This window comes from Hippopotamus amphibius, chromosome 7 (genome assembly GCF_030028045.1).
Source record: "Hippopotamus amphibius kiboko isolate mHipAmp2 chromosome 7, mHipAmp2.hap2, whole genome shotgun sequence".
NCBI classification, from domain to species: Eukaryota; Metazoa; Chordata; class Mammalia; order Artiodactyla; family Hippopotamidae; genus Hippopotamus; species Hippopotamus amphibius.
This window is the reverse complement of record NC_080192.1, coordinates 118,626,935-118,648,546: the sequence shown is the minus strand read 5'-3', so window position 1 is coordinate 118,648,546 and position 21,612 is coordinate 118,626,935.

The following is a 21,612-nucleotide window of genomic DNA, read 5'->3' as shown; positions in this document are numbered from 1 at the left end:
TTTGAGCCCCCTCTGGGGGCTCCTGCAGTTGAGTCCAGGCATGTAGCTGTCCCCAGAGGGGTGACAGATGATGTCCCCAGCTCCTGCTTGGAGGTCTGATCTCATCGGCAGACATCTCTATCAGATGTGGCAGATGGGTCATAGGGTTGCTGGTCACAGTGGATATTATCCAAAACTTATTTTTGAATTTATCTATAAATATTCTTTTATCATTAAAGGAAGTTTTAAATAAGAACATAAACCATCCCTGATCCCCAAAACACGACTGATTTTACTCTTGCCAAATCCTTCTGATAGGCTTCAAGTATTTTATTTTGGGATTGGACTGAGAGCAGCAAATTCTTATCCACATCAACAGGGATTCTTGTAGCTAGCGTGTGCTTGTGCGTTATGATTTTCTGTCTCTTCCAGCCTGAGGGCTCCTTGAGGAAGAGGACATGACTTTCATTTTGGTATCTCAGCATTTAGCCCAGTACCTGATACTTAGTAGTTGCTCACTACACATTTGTTAAAAAAAAAAAAACCAAATTGCCCCCCCAATACTAGGACCTACCCAGAAGTGTATGTATAAATCAAGAGGAGGGCAATGTATTATTTTACTTTTGAATAAATGAAAAATTCTCATAAAAATAGAGAGCATGGCCAGAGTGGGGCATCGGAATGTCAACCAGTGGCACCCAAGTCAACGTTGGGAGGGAACATTGTGCATTGAGTCCTGTGGGAGGAAGGACAGAAGTGGGAGGAAGGACAGAAATGGGAGAAGGAAACTGATGACCTGGACACTCAAAAGCAGGACAGGAAGAAGGAAAATCATGGGTCGAGGCAGGTGCTTGAGAACTCTGCTGGGGGGTTTTCAGTGTTGTGGGGATAAGTGTGGTAGCTTGTAGGAAACTCGCCAGGCTGAAGTAACTGCTGCTCATAGATCTTTAGCTGCTTTATATGCTTAAAATAGAAATCCTGCTTTTGAGGGTAGAGTCATAATTCCTAGTGGGGAAATTATTCTCTGGGGAAAAATAGCAATGACTATGTGATCATAGCATTATTACTTACACAGGGCACAAAAGAAAATCTTTCATCAAGGCAATAGAGTTTCTGTTGCTTTGCACAGATTGGATCAAACTATGGTTCTCTTTCATTGTCACTTATATTGTCTATTTCTTAATACATCCTTACATTATACACACAATATGATCTATTTAATTCACACTTGAAATCTAAATGCCTTGATTGAACCTCAGAGGAACATTCTAGGAAGGGCTCTATTTACCACCAAATTATCTACAGAATAACCATTTCTTTAGTGACGGGATGGCCTTCTTTTCTGGCAGATACCACCCTCCTCTGTATTGCAAGGACAACTTGGATTGCACTGGAGTGATTCCTGGATAAGGCACCTGGGCTTGGAGCTGTCACACACCTTGAGCTGGCCTGCAGAGCAGTGTAGTCTGTCTTTCAGTTGGGCAAACTAAGTTAATATTTAGTTCCCAGTTCTGAGCTTCTCTAGTAATTCTTGACCAAGCCTGTATTGGGGAGTTTGGGGATTCTGTAAGTCTTGGTTTAAAAAAATTAATTACATGTTGTCGTGATCTAAAGACTTTCTTAAAGGGTCAGGCTGATCTATTTGTGAAGACATATAGAGGAGGAGTGAATCTGTGTGATGGATAAAGTGGATGTGAATCTCCAGATTGTAAATGACTTGCGTAATGACACTGGAGAAGTCATAAATATCTGTGAATAAGTAATAAAGTGACATTTTGGAAGTACTTCCAAGTCAACCTTGTTTTGAATCTCATCCATCTCCTAGAACCCTCCTGATCTAATGGAATCCTACCCGATTTAAGCCTAATCCTAAGGAACAGTCCTTCCTAATGTCTCTCACGTCTTTTGTTTCCTTGGGCCCCTGCCACTCCTCCAGTTCAGGTCCTCATCACATCACGCCTGGAATATTGCAACAGCCTCCTCATCGGTCTTCCTGTCCCTGATTTCTCTCTGCCTGTTATCCATTCCCCACGCCCACCAGGCTCAGAGCTGGTTTTTTTTCCTAACATGCTCGGGCTCTGCTCAGAAATCTCTGACTGGTTCCCGTTGCCTTCTGAGTGAAGTCTCCATCCACAGTACAAAGGTCGAGGTCCTCCAGGTTCCAGCCCACCTGTCCAAGCTTCTGCCATTGCTCAAAGGGCCAGCCAGGCAGAGGTGGCCACTGTCTCTCCCCAGCAGACCTGTGCCTCTCTATTCACTGATTCCCGTGGACACCTCCACTTGACGCATCCCTTCCTCTCGGCCCCTTCAGACCCAGACATTCTAAGAGGGTTCCATCCCCTAACACTTCCCCCAACCTTTCCAGTCCATCCTGGTCTAACTGAGTGGCTCTCTTGTGTTACTCATTCCATTTCAATGGAAGCTTCCTGGGGGTGCAGAATAACTTGATTCAAAGTTAAAAAACATAGAGAAATTTCAGGTACCAAGACCTATGGTTGAGGAGCTACTTTAGTGCCAGAGAGGCCTATAGATGACCACAGACTCACCCCTGGCTCTGTGTCCACACTGCCTTTAACTAAGAAAGGTGCCAGGGAAGCTTGTGCCGGCTCCTCCGTTTACCCAAGGCCATGATGCCCCTCCTTTTCCCCACTCGGTAGACATTTATGTCCATGTGTGCACGCTCCTTTATTATGCTTCATTGGATAATTTTAAAACCATCTATTGTTCCTTACTTGTTTTGAGGCAAAGGGATAAGAAGGAGATGGGAACACGTATTTTTTCTTATACAATTCTACTCCAGTGTATTGGTGAAAGTCTACTTAGGAAGACAGAAACCACTCTAGATAGTATTTCAACCAGTGGAGCAGTTCGCAGGTTATAGAGATAGGACTGGAGGAACAGTAGGGGGAAGCAGCTTAACCAGTCCAGAAACTAGGGCCCTCAGGCAGGGGCTACTTAGGGGGAGCTGGGACCATGGAGGGTGGGCTTTCCTGTAGGACCTGGAGCCAAAGAGGAAACACAACCACTGCCAGTGATGCCACAGAAAGGGGGGAGGAGAGTTAGGAATGACCTTACGTCTCCCATTCTTATACCCCGCAGGATTCCACCAGTACCTCTGCTGGTATGAATGCCCCGAAAGCTGGAGGGCGAGGGAGCCTGGAAAGAATGGGAAGGGATCTGAGAGCACCTGGGAGCTCATCTGCTCACAGCCTCCTCAACTCCCATCCCTCCTTCCTCCTCAGCCTGCACATCGCGCTCCCCACACCTGTCAGACCCTCAGCCCTTTCCTGCTGCCAGGCCTCGCTACCTTCAGACGATCATCAGACATCTCTGTGATGTCCTCATGACCTTGGCTTCTGCCGCACCAGCCTTGACCTCTCTGCCCTCCTTCCTAAGCTGTTAGCACCGACAGCAGACAGTCGCAGGGCTGAGCTCCGTGAAGTCACCAGACACAGACCGTTGAGCCTCCGTGTGGCCCTCACAGATATGGGATGATCCTTTGAACACCTTTTACTGATTTTCAGCATCTCTCATCTTGGGTCTCCCAAGTCTTTCCTCAAACCCCCAACCAAAACTCACACCGCCATACACATGAACATATGCGATATTAAAATGTGGTTCCCAGCCTGTGTGCTTGAGACACCTAGGAGACTACAGTGAAATCACAGGAGCACCACAGGATAGCTTAAATTTTCAAGGGCCACCACACAATCTGCTACTTTGGAGTTAGTTGGAGTTTAATAAACAATACTGTTAGGTATTTGGTTTTGTCTCAGGACACTGACAAATTCTCTGAGACATTAAAAGCACTTTGAACTGGGCTTGTGAACCTCTGATACACAGGGTTTCAAAGAAATATATTATAACCACCCATGTGCCTCCAACACAGCACAAGGAATAGAGCATTTCAATACTGCTTGAATGAAGCAAGGGAGGATCCCCGATGGTGACACAGGAGGCTCCTAAACTTTCCTGCTTCCACAGACGCACCAAATGTACGACTGTATAAGGAACAATTTCCTCTGAGAGAAATCCAAAAACCAGCCAAATGGTATCTGCACGCCAGGCGACTGAGAAAATGCCCACACTGAAATAAGTATAAAAGGCTGGACACACACTCATTGTAAACCCCAACCCTGGTGCAGTGCCGTGCAATCGGGAGTGCCACTGGGGGCTGGGAGTTGAGGATTCCCTGCTTCTCCCTGAGAAGCAGAGGGTTTAGACTCCACATCTAGTGCCAAAACTTTTAAGGCTCCCACCCGAGATGGGATGCCAGAACACCTAGCTCTGAAAGCCAATGGTGCTTTCATCCTGAGACCCACTGGACTATAGCAAACAAAGGTAAGAGTCTCTATGGGTTCCCGAGCACTGCCTGAGGCTATCCACCCAGGGCCCAGCACAGAGGGAGCAGGCAAAAATGCCCATCTGCCAGACCTGGAAGGGGACTGACTGCCCGCTTTACTGCCTGAGGGCCCAGCTTCTAATCTGCAGGCATGGAGAGGCTAGCTACGATCCTCCGAGGAATCCAGAGGAGCTGGTGGGCACTTCTACCACCTTCTCCCTCTAACTCATCCCAACTATGAGACCGGGTGCCAACATCTCTCTGCAAGGAGCTCATATACATGCTTGATGCCCTGGCTTTCGTGGCTGCCGTTCAAGGGATACTGTATTATACAATGAAAATTTGCTGAGTAGAACTTGTATTTCCACAAAAAAAAAAAAAAAAAAAAGGGAATATATAAAGTGAAGGATGCGTTAATTAACTTAATTCACTTGATGGTGGGAATCCTTTCACCATGTGTACGTATATCAAGTCATCAGACTATAGGCTTCAAATATATTAGAATTTTATTTGTTGATCATACCTCAATAAAGTTGAAAAATAAAATAAATAAGATAAAAATAAATACTGTTTAAACCCACTGAAATTTCATCCCTAATTACCTCATCCCCCTCTTTCTGTCCATCCTTCCCAGAAGTAACTATTGGCCTGAATTGTTGCCTTGGTGATTCTCTAGCTATTCTTTATAGTTTTTGTTACAGATGATGACTGTTTAAAATATATATATCTATGCACATATTTTTTAGATTTGCATGTCAACCTTCATCACATCTTCCACCAAATGCCAACCCGTCTCCTGGCTGGTTTTCCTACCTCTTGATTTATCCTATCACCATTCCATTTACTTCTTTAGTCTCTGGTCAGGTCATTTCACTGCTCAACAACCTTCAGGGACTCCCCATTCACCACTGCATCAATTCCCTTCGTAACTTTAATATTCTAAGCTTCACAAGTCTTTTAATTTCTCTGAGCCTCAGTTTCATAATCTGTAAAACAGGAATAAAAACACTCATCTTGCAGGATTGTTTTGAGAATCAAATGAGACCACTATGCAAAGTGCATACCATGGACCTGACACATAGTAGGAATACAATTCACTGGAGCCGATCTTGTTTTTATGACTCCTCCCTAGGCTGTTCTTTTTGTAATGACCATTGTCACTCCTCTGTGAACTCCTCCCAGAGCTGTAGCACATAGCCCCGCACAGTGAGCGCTCATGTTTGCCGAGTGTGAAATAAACTAGTCTCAGGCGACTCACACCCAAGTTGATAATACCCGGAGCGGGGATTTCTATTTGTTGGTCTTTGAAGAACCCCAAAGGGAGGTCGAGATTGCCTATTCTGAAAGGAGGAGGGCACTGACAGCTTCTCCTGCTAAGGAGAGTAAATAAGATGTTATAAAATCTTCACGACATTTGCAGCAGCAGTGTGTGTGTACAGGCTTGGGCCAGGCTGCTCCTCCAGCTGGCTTTTGTCAAGCGTTAGCTGGCTGCCCTCAAAGCAGAGCTGCCTGCTCGGGAAGACCGCAGGAGGAGCTGGGCCCCAGCCGGAGGGAGGGAACCCATTCCTCTCATGTGCACGGTTGCCTTGGGGCCTGGAACCCATTCCTTGCTGAGTTGTCAAAGGACTATTTTAGATCCCGTAGAGTTGGCAGGAGTCCCTGGTACACCCATGTCTTTGTGTGTGAACTGCTTGTCACTTGCCTCTTCTCTCGGGCGTTTTCAAAGAGCACAGAAGACATTAATGGCTGTAAATGACGGAGATCCTCTAGTTACGGTTTTATTTATGCATAATTCTGACAGGTTGTCTCCTTACTGAGGAAGGGCATGTTTCTTATCTTTTGAAAAAGATTGTTCTCATTAACCTGAGAAGCAATACTCTGCGTGATGCTGGAGCCGTGCAATGTGTAATCAGTCGTAGCAAAAATACACCCCAAGTGGCCTGTGGTCCCTACACAACCACTTCATCTTTAATTTGGTTTGTTTCCCCAGTAGGTCCTCCTCTTCCCACCCTATCCATCACTACTGCCTGACCCTCAGATTTGTTAAGGGAAGTCACCATTTGTTCTCCAAGGAGTGCCATGTTTTAAAAACTATGTATATACTAAACCAGAAAGGTTTGCATACACGTGCAATTATTTGAACTGAACTGCCTATGTATATATTTCTATACATCATATCAACAAAATAGAATAGTGTTCTATCATAAGAAATATATATTAACTACTCAAAAATGATACAAGTTTATCTTCCTTCTTGGGTAGTACAGAGTGACTTATCAAATGCCAATGGTTATGCTAACATTTACTTTAGCAAAGAGGTAATTACAAGGGTTGAAAAGCCTATTGAACCCATCAGATTGTCCACACATCAGCTGGTTTTCATCCAAACCAGTTTATAATCTAAAACAGCAAAGTCTTTACTTTAGATGCAACCAAGGTCATAACCTTTTGGGGTTTTTTATTCTTAAAAAGGTTCCCTGGCCTGAGTGACCCCAACCAAGTTTCATGCTGTCTCTGAACTTCTGAGTGTGGCTCTGATACTAATGTCAGCAGGGTGAGGGTGCGCGCTGACCAATTGTTCTCTTTGCAGTTTCCACCTGTGGAAATGCGTCTGTGGAGGAAGACCCAGCCTCTCGTGGCTTCCAAGCTCACTGACTTGTAAATTACATTTGTATAGCCAATTCATAGGGTCCAGGTTATCTCTGCTTTTGCATATTTTGTTTGAAAGTCCAGGTAACTCACAAAATAACCCTTTTCTTAAAGATCTTAGCTACTATTTGTGATTTGACCTTGAAAATATAGACAAGTTAGATGATTTGAAACTTCTTGCTGACTTTTGTGAAAAATAACCAAATATCGCTCAGATGGGTTTCACTTTACACAAAAATGTCAATAGTTGGATGCAGAGCCTATGTTCTCTTTCCTCCTGGCACTCATCTCTGAGGGGCTTTGTTTTAATCTCAGACAGAACTCCACTTGGCAGTGACCTCTATCACTGAGGCTGAGCCCTGCCCACACTTGGAATTAGTAAGTAAATAATCGCTGATAGCAACTGGACAACTTCCTATTTAAATAAAACTTTTTTTTTTTTTTTTGTGAGACAATTCTTTGGTGTGCCTAAACATCTTTTGTAAAATACTCTTACTTACCCATTATGTAATCTTGAACTCTTTTTTTTTTTTTTTAACTTTCTTAAAATAGTTTCCTTAAAGCCTGCCTAGGACACCTGTGTAGGTTTGCGGCATAATCATGTTCAGTTTCAGGTTTGGACTTTCGTGCTTTCAGCCAAACTTATTTCCTGGAAAGGGTAGGTGGTGCTTCCATCCTTCATCATCGCTTCATTCATCCATTCGGCTGACATTTGTTGAGGTGCCCCTGTGTGCTGGTCACCACACCGGACTTTGTCGATCTCAAAGTGAAAAAGACCGTCAGTGGAGAAGGTGACTTTGTAAGCAAATCATAGCAACACGGTCAGACAACTGCCAACAGAGAGGCATCAGGAGAAGGGACTGACCACCTTGCTTGAAGGATTCAGAGAAGATTCCACAAAGAGGTGACATTTGAGCTTGATCTTGTAATAGTACGTCAGGCAAAAGAGAAGGAGTGAAGGACTTTGAGGTAAAAAAATATATTTATCAGCAGGAAAATGCAGGGATGATATGAGGGGTGTTTGGTGGTACAAGGTGGGGAGTGACAATTCACGAAACATACATGCACACACAACACACGTAATCAAACGCCAAATACACTGCAAGCAGTGCGCCAGGTGCGTGTTCCTTCATTATCTCAGTTAATTTGCATAACCATGCTACGAGGTTGGAATTTTTTAATCACAATTTTATGAATGAGGAAGGTGTTGTTGCTACTTTACAAATGAGACTGTATGTGGTGAAGGGACTTACCTGAGGTCCTAGAGTTCATTCAGTGTCACTAACACCCAAGCTTTTACTCTTAGTGACTGTGTGAGTAGGTTCAAGCAAGGAGATGAGGGTCCTTCCATGCCATGTAAAGACTCTGGCATTTATTCTGTTGGCAATGGGACGCCATCAATGTGTTTGCAATAGGGCAATAAAGTACAATTAAATTAAGCTGCAAAAAGATAAAAATATAACACTGTGGAGGAAGGGTTGACGTGGGAAGAGACCAGAGACAGGGAAACCGGTTAAGAGGGCAGGAAAATCATCCAGGTAAGGAATAGTGAGGACCTGGACTAAGGCAGGAGGGATAGAGCAGCAAAGATGGAGTTGAGAGACAATTCAGAAATAAAGTAGAAAGGATATATGCAGAGTGATGGGTGGCCAGGGTTACCGGGTTCTTTGTTGAAAGCCATGGAACCTATATATGCCATCTGATTTAAGAAGAAAATGAATTTGCTAAACGATATAAGACAGGGACTTCCAAGGTGGCACAGTGGTTAAGAATCCGCCTGCCAATGCAGGGGACACGGGTTCGAGCCCTGATCTGGGAAGATTCCACATGCCACAGAGCAACTAAGCACGTGTGCCACAACTATTGAGCCTGTGCTCTAGAGCCCGTGAGCCACAACTATTGAGCCCATGTGCCGCAACTATTGAAGCCCATGTGCCTAGAGCCTGTGCTCTGCAACAAGAGAAACCACTACAATGAGGAGCCCGTGCACCACAATGAAGAGTAGCCCCTGCTCTCAGCAACTAGAGAAAGCCCGTGTGCAGCAACGAAGACCCAATGCAGCCAATAAATAAAGTAAATAAATAAATAAATTTATAAATGATATAAGACAGCCTACAGAGTCTTGAGGGGTGGGGGGTTGGGGGGGGCACAGAGAATCAGGTTTACAAGTGCTGCAGCTGAGAGAAGTGCCTGAATTGCATCAAACTGTTCTAGTGGAGACCTTGCTACTGCTGTCACTGGACTTAAGTACTTAGGCACCAATTGCTGCTGTAACAATCTACCACACATTTATAGTCTAAGACAACACAAATTTATTCTCTTCTAGTTCTGAAAGTCAGAAGTCCAAAATGGGTCTCACTGGGCTAAACTCAAGGTGTCGGCATGGTTGCGTTCCTTTCTGGAGGGTGTGGGTGGGGAGGTTTTTTTTTTTTTTTCTTCTTTTTTTTTGCCTTTTCCAGCGTCTAGAGGCCACCTCACTCCTTGGTTCATGGCCTCTTCCTCCATCTCAAAGCCAGCAGAGTGACATCATCAAATCTCTCTGCTTTTGTCATCACATCTCTCCCTCAGCTCCTATCATCACATCACCTTCTCTGACACTGACCCTCCCACCTCCCTCTTATAAGGACTCTGTGGATTACATCAGACCTACCCAGACAATCCAGGATAATCTCCCATCTCAGGATTCTGAGCACGATCACACCTGCCACGGGAGGTCACATACTCATATTCAGGTTCTGTAGATTCAAACATGGATGTCTTTGGAAGGCCATTATTCTGCCTTCCACAGTAGCTTTTCCCTCAAATTCTGGGCTCAGGTCTCTACCCGAAGGACCTCAGCACCCCTGTCTGTGAAATGCTGGATGTCACCTCATCCACCCTTATCAGAATGCCCTCAGCACAGGCCTTCTTTGTGCCCTAAGCTTTCAAATCAGGGTGGGACATGATCAGGGGAGTCTGGACCACGAGCCCAAACCTCCGCTGCAAGAGAGGCTTGGAGAGCAGGTTCTGATTCCTTCTTGGGGACAAGCAGACTCCTAAGGCGGGGCAAGGGGGGAGGTTCAAAAAAAGTTGCTAGGAGGTTGAAAATATGACAGATGCTTACTAAACCCAGCCAAACCTCAGACTGTGGCTTGGGTTGTGTTTCGGGTACCACCCTGAAGAGGAGCATTTGCAGACTGGAACCAGGACAGCAGGGATGGAGAGGGAGCCCGACGCCGTGACTCAGGAGTATTCCTAGACTTGGGACATAAGGCCGGTTGCAAAAGGCAACGATTGAGGTTTCCTGATGGTAAAGGAAGGGCTTGCACATGAGAGGGATGGGACTTGTGTGTCTTCAAAGGCAACGCCAGGACAACAGGGTGATGTAGCAGCAGGGTGCTCTGCCTCTCATCAGTGTGCTCCGAGACAGGTGGATGCGCTGCCCCGACAAGTGATGGGTTTGCTTCCACTTAGAGTTTTAAGGCAGAAGCAGGATGACAAGATATTGGGCCACAAGGAGAGAATTCAAACAGCAGCTGAGAATTGCACTAACTGGCTTCTAAGTGTCCATCATTTTGTTCTTACCCAATAACCCAGTTATTGAGGGGACTAAGGGCCAAATCACAATTTTACATAGAAGTAGTATTTTCGAGAAGAAAATTCTTGATTTTTTGAAATCTTGACCTTAAAGTTAATTTTCTGGTTCCCAATTCCTTACTTTTTTTTTTTTTTTTTAACAGTAAGTAAGTAACATTTTAAAACTGCGTAACATGTTCCCACTGTGACTCCAAAGTCTGGCTTTTATCTCGGGCCTGCTGCCGTGCTGGAGGACTTGACGGGCCTTTTGTGTTTGGTAATATCTTCATCTGAACAACAGGCCTGGAAAGATTGATCCCCTGGTGCTGAAGCCAAACATTGCCTGGATAGAAGTTGATGAATTTATATAGGAACTAAGTGATTTCGATCTGTTTTCCTTTTTCTCTGTATGCAATTCCCGTCTGCATTCCAGCCTTGGTGGAGAGGCCCTGGTTGGCCACCCCAAGTTATCGCCTCTGTACAGAGATGGTGGAGGCTGAGCGTGGGAGCCGTGTTGACCTGCTTCTTCCCAAACCGCTCCAAGGGTTACACGTTTACACACACCCACAAGATGCGTTTTGCAAAGTTACTTTGCAAAACTGAATCTCATGCAGGGAACTACGTGCATTTCTAAGCTAACGGTCAAGATGTTTCTCCTTGGATTTAACATGACCTTCTTTTGTTCTGATCCAAGCTCCACATGGCTTGATAGGAGGCGGATTTTCTGAGTGACCCAGGCATCATGAGTAACAGGCACTTAGGGTTTTGTATTCTTTCCTGTAAAATGGGAGAAACAATTTCTGTTCATCTGCAAAGCAGCACAATGGATAGTGTTTCTGAAGCTGTCACAGATCCTGTGTTCAGAGTGGGTTGCACACATGTACATGTGCACGTGCTTGTGTGCGTGTGTGTGTGTGTATGTGTGTGTGTGAGATGCTGGTGGAGATGAGGGGATGGGAGCATAAGAAACTGCAAAAAAAGATTCTTAGTGCTTTGTTGACCTTCTACCAACCAGCCTTCACCCTCAAATAACAAAAAGCAATGGCATATTTATAAGCATTTTCCCCCTTTGTTCTTAGAAAGCATTCCTTCTGGATTGTTTTGTTTTAGTCCCAAGCAGGCAGTTCTGCTGCATGAGAACAGAGGGACTCTTCATAAGCAGGTGTCGCAATAGAATAAAATTTACAACAAAAGATACTCTGACAGATAATTACGATACGGGTAATACAGCCTGTGCAGTGATTAGCTAGAATGCTGTGCAGCCACTCCCATAAATGACTGTCATTAGTAATCCTTTAACCAACTCCCGGCATCTCTTCGCAGCCGTGCTCTAGAATCTATACATAGGATGTGTTAAGCATTCCGCCACATCACGTTCTCCCTGCCGAGGGTCCTCCCCCTTGTTGCTCTTCCTCCACTCTCCACTCCCTTCCTCTCTTCGTCCTCCACCCAGCCCTCTCCGGCAGGCAATCCAGCCCACACTACTTTTCACTCTCAATTTTTCTCTCCTTTTCATTAGAAGAGAAACGCGCTTTGCATCTGACTGCCCCACCACCACCACCAAGTGGTCAAAGTTCCACGAGTCCTCCTTCTTAAAGACTCCTTGAGGGGCACCCGAGCTGTCCCTTCCCTCCACCTCCCCCCCTCCCCCGCCCTGCAGGAGTCCAGGAGTCCAGGGTGGGAGGTACCACGATGCCTAAACTCTAGTAGGGGGTGAGGGAGGCAGGAAGGGAGGAGGCTGAGCTGGGGATGGAAAACAGAGGGAACCTGCTGCCCGGGAGGCATATGTCCCATCGTCCCATTGTGGCAGTAACCCCATGGCCCCGACGCCTGCTCCAGGACGGTAAGGCTGCAGCCAAGGCAAGTGACCCTGTGCTCTCACAGCACACCTGCTCCACCCATAGCTCCCCCAGGGCTACCTCAGGACAAACAAGCCAGCCGTTCCCATCCCCAATTACATGCAGTTTCAAAATGTTGAAAGGTTTAGAGGGAGGATGAAGTCACTGAGCAATTGAAGTACAGCCCACGGAAGGGTAAGCAGACTGCCTTGCTCCCCCTGGGCAGTGCGGGAGTCTCATCTCCTCCCCTCCACTCCACCTGACATGCCCTTGCTCTCCCCAACCAGCCACAGACACACACACACACACAGACGTGTGAGCACACACACTCAGACACTTCAGATCCCAGAGGTCACATGTCAGAGGCAGTCCTGGGGCTTGGAAAACAATAGGCAGTTTCTGAAACCCAAGGAGGTGGAATAGGGACTTTTCCAGCAGGCTTGCTGTTTACTTGTTTACCGCTCCTGGCCCTGCAGCCACTACACTCCAGCCTCCCACAACCCACCCTCCCTCAGGTTCCCTGAGCCTGAAAGCACAGGGTAGCTAAAGGAGCTTTAAATTCCTGGGACTCTGCCCTCTTCTCTTCGAGGAAGTTGTTTACAGGATAGGGCTTTCTCATCATCCTGGAAATCTCACTTGCTTACACCCTGGCCCTTATCCCTGATTCACCCTCACCTCCCTTGTTGAAATTCCCTAGGATCCTCTTTTGTCGCTGCTGACTTCCTGTCCCTGGTACAGAGCATCTGGCCCTGGGACACCTGTCCGCTTTCTAGCCTTATTAGGCTAGCCTGGCTTGCTTTTGCTTTAGGGGCCGGGGGAGAGGGAGAGGCCTGAAGAGGGGCCAGGAACATCAACCACCAAAACGAAGAAAAATAACACCAACCAGACTATTTAATCTTTACATTTGCCAGCACTTTCAACACAGTATCTGATATTCATTCAACACATAGTTATGGGGAGGGGGTCACCTCTGTGCAGTCACTGTTCTGGGCTCTGGGGAAACAGACAGAAAAAGGCAAAGTCCCCTGACCTCGTGGAGCTTCCATTCTAGTGGAGGAGATAAGCAATAGACAAGTAAACATAGACTAGAAGCCAGCTAGTGCAGTGGACATCTCATTCTTTTTAGCCGCCTAGAATCTGAACGTCCATCCTATGTCTGGAGACTCCCTACCTGATGGAGTCTTGTGGGTATGCAGAGCCCATGGCCCACTACATAGAAATGTAAAATGCCAGATAGGAGTCTGATCAGCCTCCTTTGTAGAACAAGCCAAGACCTGTGGCCAGAGCTTGACCAATCGGACACACTGGCTCATATTTGGGGTCACGAGCTGGTGATTCAAGGATACATGGCTTGCAGAAAATTCTCCCTGATGGTGGCACCACCTGCAGTGAGACGGGGATTCCAGGGCACCAGAGCCAGCGGGTAAAGCAGAACCAGTGCCCAGCTCGGTGGCCTTGGTGATGTAACCTGCCGCAGCAGGGACAACAGAGTTCTCACCGGTTGGTGGGATTCATACACTGTTCTTGGCTACGAGCCATGGAACCTTCCCAACTATTTCTTGAGCTCTCAGAGTCTATGACGAGATCCCTTCTGGACTTAAATTAGCCAGGGTTTCTCACGCTTTCACCTAAAGATAGGTAATACCGGACACAGGTAGTTACAAGTACAGTGATTAAAAACAAATCCACGTGAGACGTTTTCGATGATGGAGGCTATTTTAAGTGATCAAGCACAGCTTCTCTCGAGATAAGACTTCTAAGTCTCTCCAGAAAGCAAAGCCACATAAAGGCCTGGGGAAAATGTATCCCAGAGAGAGGACAGCAGGACAAATGTGAGGCAGTAACAAGCTTGTGAGTCTGAGGAATTCCAAGAGGGCCTGTGTGGATGGAGCAGAGATAGGAGTTGAAGTCAGAAGGATAGATGGGGGCCAGAGCCAATGAAGTTGGCTAGACCATTGCGTGGAGTTTGCATTTTACTCCATGTGTAAGGGAAGCCCTTGGGTGGTTTCAAGCAGGGGGAGGCCTGCTCTGATAGCTAAAAAGATCACTCTGACTGCTGTATGGAGAACTGCGTGTAGCAGGACAAGAATGGAAGCAGAAAGATCGGAGGCTATTGTGATGGCCCAGGAGTGAGGGGTGCAGCTTGGTCTTCATCAACACCTAAGATTTTCGAGGAGGGGGTGACAAGAAGAGGTCAGATGAGGGACACATTTTGAAGGTGGAACTAACAGGCCTACTGTGGATTAGAGGTAGGCTAGGAAGGAAAGAGAGGAGTCAAGGGTGACTGCCCCTTTTGGGGACTGAGCCACTTACTGAGGTGGGGAACATTAAGAGAAAGGCCAACAGGTGCATAGGGAGGACAGAATTAAGAGTTTAGTTTTAGAGAATTCCGTGGCAGCCAAGTGGTTAGGACTCTGCATTTTTACTGCCTAGGGCCTGGGTTCCATTCCTGGTCAGGCAACTAGGATCCTGCAAGCTGCTCAGCCACAAAAAAGAAAAAAAGGAGTTCAACTTTATCTTCTGTAACATTGTGCATAATGCTGTATGAGCTCCTTACTTTTTGATGCACTATAGTTTATTTAGTCAGTCCACTACTGTCCATCACTTGGGTTGTTTTCAGCATTTCCTCTTATCAAAATTTTGCTTTTTATATATCCATGATGATGGCTACATTCTTAGAATATATTTCTAGAAGTGAAATTTCTGGGTCAAAGAGGGCTTAAGGATTTTGAGCATACTGTCAAATTGTCCTCAGGAAAATCACAACTAGTGACGTTCTACCAACAAAGTAGGGGTGAGACAGTTTCTTCACAGCTTATCAATGCTGACAATATTTTAGAAAAAGTTTATAATTTGACTAGCCATATATGTCTCTGCTTTAATTTGCACTTCCTTGATTACGAACGATGCCAAACATTTTTAACAGACTTGTAGACAATTTTTCTTTTGTGAATTGTTTACCCTTTGTCAGTTTTTAATTGGAATTCCACCTTTTCCTTATTTATTTGTAAGAACTATTTATGCATTAGAGATATGAAAATTTGATTTGTTGTATATTTGCAAAGTCTTTTCCTAATTTGTCATTTGCTCTTTTTTTAAAAAATAAATTTATTTATTTATTTATTTTTGGCTGTGTTGGGTCTTCACTGCTGCACACGGGCTTCCTCTAGTTGCAGCAAGCAGGGTCCACTCTTCGTTGCGGTGCACAGGCTTCTCAGTGCAGTGGCTTCTCTTATTGTGGAGCACAGGCTCTAGAGCGCAGGCTCAGTAGTTGTGGCACACAGGCTTAGTTGCTCTGAGGCATATGGGATCTTCCCGGCCCAGGGATCAAACCCGTGTCCCCTGCATTGGCAGGTGGATTCTTAAGCACTGCACTGCCAGGGAAGTCCCTGTCATTTGCTCTTAAGTATAGTTTATATTTAATTTCTTTAATATACATGTTATACTTTTTGAGAAGTTGGTTCTGTGGTGTCACATATTTTTAAAATATCTACTCGTATGGGATCTTTTAATTATATTTTGAATTTGTTACTGCTTAAACAGGGTATTAATATATGTATATTTATTTTCTGAGTATTATTTGATATCTCTTTTATATTATTTTATTTTTCAATAGATTTTCTTTGGTTTACAGTGAAGATAATGATATCATTTGCAAATAATAATTTTCATTCTCCTTGCTTCTACCCCCTCCCTTCACTTTACTTAGTTGGCTGGCACCTCCTGCTCACTGTTCAGGTAGCATTAAGATGGCCAGCTCCTTGCAGTCTTCCTGATCTTTAATATGAAGGCCCCTATTTTTCCACTACTGCACATGCTATAGACTGCACAGGTCTACGTTACTGTTCTGCCACTTACTAAAGAAGTGTCCTTCTAAAAAAAAAGAAAGAAAGAGTTCAGCTTTAGCTCCAGTGATCATGAAACACCTATTGCAAATCCCAGTGGGGAATGTCAAGTTGGCAATTGGTTATAAGATCTGGAGTTCAGGACAAAGCCAGAGCTGGAACTAGGCATGTGGATTTCCTCAGCGCCCAGAGCAAACTCAGGGTGCTCACCCAGGAGTGAGTGTGGCTGGAGAAAAGGGGCCTCAGGACGGAGCTCTGGGGAACCCTGGATGACAGGATGACGAGATTACAAAGAGGAAGAGGATCCAGGAAGGGGACCACAAAGTTGGAAGAAAACCCAGACTGCTGTGTCCTGGAAGCCAAGAAAAGAGAAAGATTCACGATGACCCCAGGGCCTTCCAGAGGATGCTTATAAGCAGCAGGTGAAGGGACCGGGGCCCCGAGACACCAGGCCACCTCGTTTCAGGGCTCAGGCTGCTGCCTATTCCAGAAGAGGAGGCCCTGGAGTCCAGCATGTGCTTCTCGCGGCACAGGGCAGACAGCAGTGTGGCCACACACAGGCCCGGCCCCTGCTCTGTGAAAAGAGCCCTTTGTAACGTCTTTAAGAAGGAAGCCCCTCCATCAGGGGAGGAACACGATTCACTTCCTGTTAGAACAGACTGACTCAGGATCAAGCTTGGTGCCAGCCCCGTGTCCACAGGGAGCAAGGCAGGAAAGAGGGGGAAGGGGCCAGCAGGCGCCTGGCTGGGGGGACTGGGTCAGCAGGAAGGCTCCGGGGAGCTTAGCGCGTGGGGCGCCGCCGGCCACAAACCCGGCCTCTCTCAACTAGAAACTCTCCTCTGCCCTCCATAGGTCTACCCGCTTGAAGGGCTGAGAATGGCATAAGGGCAGCCCGTCTGGGCACTTAGTGGCTGGGTTAGTTTAACCCTTAGATGCCTACCAGCCCTTTGCAGGGGAGGTTAAAGCCAATCATTCTTTCACTCTTTCAGCAACTCCTTGCTGCGTACCTACCTTGTGCTAGGCTTGTGGGACACGGTGGTCAAAAAGACAGACCTGTTACACATCCCCTCCTCCTCCCCGGAACTTAGAGTCTACTGGGAGAAATTAACAACCACACAAACACCTCTATGATCACAAGTTCTATAGGCCTGTATATTCCCAGGGGCATATGCTGGCAGCCCTGATGGACACCAGGCAGACATTCCTGCCTCAGGATGTGCTAGAATCTGTAAAAGCAGGAGGGGGGGGTCAGGGAACAGGAATCTGCCCCCTGTGCTTTTAGAAGCTGGCCAGTGAGTTATGCCAGGGCAGTGGTGCTTTAGGTCCCCAAAGCCCAGATCAAATAGTGGAGCATGGAGGCGGGACGGTTGCTCCTGTCAGGAGCGGAGCAGCTGCATCTGGCCGCCTAGAGCTGCTGGTGTGGACGGCGTTGGCCCCTTGGGGCAGCAACTTGGGGCCCAGCAGACACTGCCATGAGGTGACCAGGGTTCCTGAGGCAGAAATGACGATACTTACATCATCAGCAAAAATGTGTGACTCTTTTGTTAAAAGAAGAGCAGAGGATCATATGGTAGTTCTATTTTTTGAGGAACCTCCATACTGGTTTCCACAGTGGCTGCAGCAATTTACGTTCCCACCAGCATTGCACAGGATTCTCTTTCTCCACAATCTCACCAACACCTGTTATCTTTTGTCTTTTTGATAATAACCACCTTGACAGGTGTAGGGTAGCATCTCCTTGCGGTTTTTATTTGCATTTCCCTGACTATGAGAGATGCTGAACACCTGTTAGCCGTCTGAATTTCTTCTTTTGAGAAGTGTCCATTTTTATACATATTGAGTATATTTCAATAAGCTGTTTTAAAAAAAGGCAGAGGAGCAAAGGGAATGCTTTTGCCTCTCATGAAAGTCAAGGGAGACATTCCACATAGGTTTCTCCAGGGTTGCAACCATCTCTGAAGCTTAAGTATACTCAGCTAGTCAGCTGGATCGGTACCTCACAAACACACACCCCACGGACACGCACCCCTGAAGCTTCCATCCACGGCACACACACTCCTACAGAGAGGACAGTGAAAACAGTTAGGCTACCTCAATTCATTTATATGCTTTGGATTCAAGTGTTCTTTTATTTAATTTTCTGGTTACTGAATATTAAGCTAAACTTTCCTTTGATGGTTGAAAATACCCTAGTCTCTTTTCTTACATAAATCTCAACACTGAATGTTAGTATATTGTTTGTGAACAAATGAGGAAATTGAACCCTCAAGTCTTTTGTTCTGAATTTCAGTTTTCACGGTGTTATGACTGTACCTACAGGAGGTTGCAGTGAATGTATGGAAAAGATAAATAAAGACTTATTTGGATATAGGACACTATCATTCCCAAGGTGTTTACACTACGTTGCTGCATTTGATCCATGCAGCTGTCCTGTGAATTAGGCAAAAAATATTTCACTTTTACAGATGAGGAAATTTATGTCCTGAGATGTTAAGTAACGTACTCAAAGGTCAGATATTTAATTTGTTTGTTTTTCATCTTGGCCACAATATTCCTCTGCACTAGTTTTATGGTTCTGGAATGAAAGTTATGTATATTTTAAGCTAAATTCATAGCTGTCTTAATATTCATCTCTTCCTAAAATTATAGGCAGGAAATAAAATCTGTCTAACGAAGAACTCTAAATTTATTGTTTCTCTGGCTAATTAAATTTTACCGTATTTTGTTTTAATCTTGCTAATGAAATTTTGCAAATAGCCCAGGAGATTTCCCCTAGAGTCCCAAATAAAACACAGATGGATCATATACACATCCAGCTCAATTACATGGCAGTTCCAATCTCTTAATTTCAACCTTTCATTGGAATGAAAATTTAACTTTCTTTTCACATTTTTTTTCTGTTAGTTTCTTTGTTTCTTGTTTTTTTTGTTTTTAGGGCTAAGGAAAGGAGTGGGGGTGGGGAGTATGGTGGCATCTTTGTCTCTTTGGACAATCAGCAGCGCCATCTACTGTCAGTAAACTAAATAATGAAGCATTACAACATAATGAAAATTAAGACTTAATGAAGAAAAGATAATTTTATAACCCCTGGGACTTAACCGATAAAGATTTATATATACACATTTTTTAATTTTAGATTATGACATCCTTAAGCAACTTACAGAAAGAACCAGATGAAATTAAAATGTAGTTATTTATGTAATGCTTAAAAGGACTAACTTTGGAAAAGAATAAAATTGGTGAGTCTCAGCTAAACTACTGAGTAGATATGTGACTTCTCTTACCCTTAGTCTTTTCATCTGGAAAATATGAGCAACTATAAGGTTATTTTGTTCATTAAATGATATATATAAAATTTCCCCCCGAGCTAGCAGAATAAGGTAGCTATTGTTATATGACATTTATTGAGCACATGCTTAGTATCAGACTGTGCTAGAAACTTTCTTCCCAGCAATCCTGTGCGATGGAGAGATTCTGAGATAGGAGGTACCATCCCCAAGATTACACAGCTAAGTGGGAGCCAAGTTTAAATCCAATGTTTCTTCTGGTTCCAAAATTGTTCTCCTTCCTATTAACTCACAAAACACGGCTTCGAACCCCCCCACCAATATATTTCTGTGGATGTTCGCTTTCGGGCCCTCAGTGAGAATCTGCTTTTCAGGTATAGACATGGGTGCCATCCTTGTGGTCTGATTCATGTGTACATGCATTAGGTCTGATGCATTGTATAAATGTGCCGAGTCTGCCTAACCATGCTGTATGTGTGCGTATAAAATATATATATATATATATATATATATATATATATATTTAAGAAAGCAATTTCAGGAAGACTCTTAGAGAGTTTGATATGCAACCTTGGTCCTAACCAAGGATGAGAAGGATGATGAACCTACAATTCCACAAGTCCTCAGAGCATCTTGTACAAACGTCTCTGTTACTATCATCTCACTGTGTTATTAATGGATTTTTCACAGAGCTGTTTTTCTCTCTGCAATAGAATTTCTCAAGGGCAGAACTCATGCTTATTAAATGAATGAATGAATGAATGAATGAATGAAAATGATTACATATCATTTCTCCCAGGATGAAGGGGTGGGACGGGGACCTTAAATTCTCCCCCTCCAGCACATAGTAATCACTCATTTGAGATTTATTGACTTGAGTTGAATCCGGTTGGCTAAAAATGGTCCTCAGGGTATATCCTTACAGACAAATGACTTTACGGTTGCTATCCTTTCCTCTTTTCAATAACTAAATCCAAAGAGGATCTCTTTTAATTTGAATTTCTTCTGTAGGGAATGTGAGATGATTTTACTGAGATACAAAAATATCAACAATTAGAAACTGATAAAATGCATATACAAATCACAAAATTATATTGCCAAAGTGGCATTTAAAACTAAAGGTGTTTTGACACTTATCTGAGAAGAGGAAGGAGGAGGAGGAAGAGAAAGAGGAGACGGAGGAGGGGAGAGGGGGCTGGGGGGAGGTGGGGGAGAGAGAAGAAGCTCACTGCATAGGAGTGTTTTCAGTGAAATAATATATAGAGCAACTAGCACGTACTACTCACTTCATTCTCACTCACTTCATGCTTTCACTTAAAAACGTATTTCCTGAGCTCCTACTGTGTGTTGCATAGACAGTGTTCTAGGCCGTGATGGTACGAGAGTAAACAAAAAAGACAAAATCCTACGGTCATGAAGCTTTCATGGGAGGTGGGGGTGGAATGGCAGGCTGGGAATCTGACAAATAATCGAATGAAGTGCTGTGGAGGAAAGCAAAGCGGGGGCAGGAGGCCAGAGGGCCAGGAAGTGCTGGGCTAGATAGCATAGGCACTGCAGGCATCGCTGAGCGGTGCTGCGTGAACTGATGCAGTCTTATGAAGATCTCTGGGGGAAAGCATTTCAGACAAGAGGACAGGGGCGATAAGGGGCCCTAAGATAGACATACGCTTGGCTCAGGAAACACCACGAGGTGTTCCTTCCCACCCCTGCTCCCACGCCTGAGTGCTTTGGTTCTCCCAGTGGTGGCTCCTGTGATCATATTGATTTAAGGTGCGTGAGGACTGGCCACATCTGTGTACGCAGATGTAACGGCATCATTGACAAAGACTAGTCCTTGCAGGATGCCCCAAAGGTCATAAAGAAAAACAGCCAAGTTGAAGTGCTCTGTGGCAAGACCATTCCTGCATTAGAACTATGTGATTTACCATGCTATAAAGGGTGATGGGTTTCCAGGCTAGACCACAGGACCCTACTTAACGTCTAACGTAGATGGAATGTGGGATATTTGTATTAGAATACAGTGGAAAACAGCTCTGTTACCAGTGTATAGCACAGTGTTCTAAATTCCATTTCAGCTCTGACATTCTGTCCGGCTATGATATATAATAGGAGCAAAG